We start from the raw sequence: 2,486 nt of genomic DNA on the forward strand, positions 1-2,486 counted from the left end.
TCTCATTTTAGTTTTGTCCGATTACTAGCTCGCTGTAAAAAAAATCTGATCTAAAGTCAAAAATTTTTGATAATTTTTTAGTAGTCCTTAGTTTTATACAAAATTTTAAGGTTCGATTTTTCAAGTATGAACCTACTTATACTTACATACTTGAAGTAAGACGGCGGGAAGATCTACTTCCAAAATTACTTAAACTCGAAAGTCTGGAGTCCAAGTAAAGAAACAAAAATCACTCTCTCTCAATATTAAAATATTAAAGAAGCAGTAAACACTCTACTCAAGATTGTGACATCAAAAAGGGAGGAAGGTATGTACTCTGTTAGCCAAACGATAATCAGGACCTCCCTTTACATTGAGTCTGAATATTTTCTAAAGTGCCATAAATGCATAGCTGCGAAGAAAGGGTACCGTTGAAACGATATCACGTTGAGCCATTGGCCACCTGTGGTTCACTCTTGAACAGATTGATCTCATGTCAGCTCAACGGTCGCGGAGCGAAAAGAATGGCATGGGCACCTGGAAGCCCCTTCAAGCCCTACCATTCGAAACAAGATCTTTTAACTGATTTAGTTTGAAACGCATTTCCATCATATCCCGGCAGTTTTGGTTTATACTGTGAAATATATATCGTTGTTTAAAGTACAAAACCGCGTATCAAGAAAATGCAAAACCTCTTTGTCAGGTTTCCAAGATTTTGTAGCTGAGAGTAAAGCTAGTCCTATTTAAAAACGGTTCTCTCTTTTATCCCTAATTATCTCTTCTTCCGATATCTAAGGATCGATATTTTAGTGTAAATGGATAAAGGCTTGATGCCAGGAGCTTCCGGTGGGCAAATATCTTTTTTGGCACAAATGTTAGTTACGAGGTTTCGCAGAACGACAATACGCGGTTCTTCAGTGTTATTTTTCCTTATTTCTATTCCCACACGAATGACAAAACCCAGCGGCTGACTATTGTCTTTACTACTACGCCTAATACTATGCTACAAATTTATTTTAAGCGTGCTACTGGGGACAATTGTCATTTTTATTGTTATGACCTACAGAATACGGGAGAAACAATGTGGTTGTTCCCACTTGCCAGGTTATCAGGCTATCTGGTTGAAAATTATTATTCTGTAGTATATTTTATTATTGTAAACTGATAAAAAATATAACCACATAACCTGATAACCAGGCAAGAGTGAACGACCCCATTGTGTTTTAGACGCAGTAATTGTGACAATAGTCATACGATTAATTTTGTCAGTGTTGTGGGAATAGGGCTGTAAACCTCATTGCACTGAGTGATGGCTACCGATAAAGACAAGGCGATAAACTACACAATATTCATTAAGTAAAACGTGAACATTGCAGCCTTATCCCTACTTAGCTCAGGAGGTCTTGTATGGAAAGCTTCGTACTCCCGCTCGAAGACATGGTTGTCCGTTGTGAGTGCCCTAACCGAGGATGCTTTAAAAAAAAGGCAAGATAGAATTATCAAAGCATTGACCCACTGAACCACTTGAAGAGATTCAAGCGTCTTCTGAAAGACTGGTATAGAAGCCTTCTTAACTCTCTCCTCCACACTCCCTTTCCAATTCAGTTTTGACTCCAGAATAATGCCTAGATTTTCCGCTTCGGAGGAGAGATTCTCGACATATTAAAAGCAGACACTTTTGCCAAATGACGTAGAGCAATAGCACCAGCTCCCTTAGATTTGGAAACCACCTCTCCGAGCCGTTTCTTACCAAACGGGGTTTCAGACAAGGCGACTCTCTTTCATGTGAGTTCTTTAATCTTATGGAAAAGATAATAAGAGGTGCAGAACTGAACCGCTCAGGAACAATTTTTTACAAGAGCGTAAAATTGCTGGCATATTCCGATGACATCGACATCATCGGTAACAAAAACCGCGAAGTCTGTTCTGCCTTTTCCAATGTGGTAGGGAAGCAAAGCGAATGGGTCTGGTGGTAAACGAGGACAAGACGAAGTATCATAGTCAGCGCATTCGCGCCTTGGCACCCACGTCACTTTTGACAGTTAAAATATCGAGAAAGTGGAGAATTTCGTTTACATGGGAACCAGCATTAACACCGATCATAATGTCAGCATCAAAATTCAACGCAGAATCACTCTTGCCAACAAATGCTACTTTGGACTGAGGCAATTCAGGACTAAAGTCTTCTCTCGACGTACGAAAACCGCACTCTATAAGTTATTCATCATGCTCGTGCTGGTATATGGCGCAGAAGCATGGCGGCTCTTGGAGTATTCGAACGAAATATTTACGGGTATTTACGTTTTGGCGACGGCGAGTACCGCAGACGATGGAACGATGAGCTGTATGAGCTTTTCAATGACATAGACATAGTGCATCGAATTAAAATACAGGGGCTCCGCTGGCTTGGTCATGTCGTTCGAATGGACTCAGCCGCTTCAGCTCTGTAAGTATTTAACTCGGAGCTAGCCGGTGGTAGCAGAGGAAGAGGGACTCCCCCACTGCGA

This window comes from Rhagoletis pomonella, unplaced genomic scaffold, assembly GCF_013731165.1.
Source record: "Rhagoletis pomonella isolate Grant_MI unplaced genomic scaffold, Rhpom_1.0 Rhpom_scaffold_00007, whole genome shotgun sequence".
NCBI lineage: Eukaryota > Metazoa > Arthropoda > Insecta > Diptera > Tephritidae > Rhagoletis > Rhagoletis pomonella.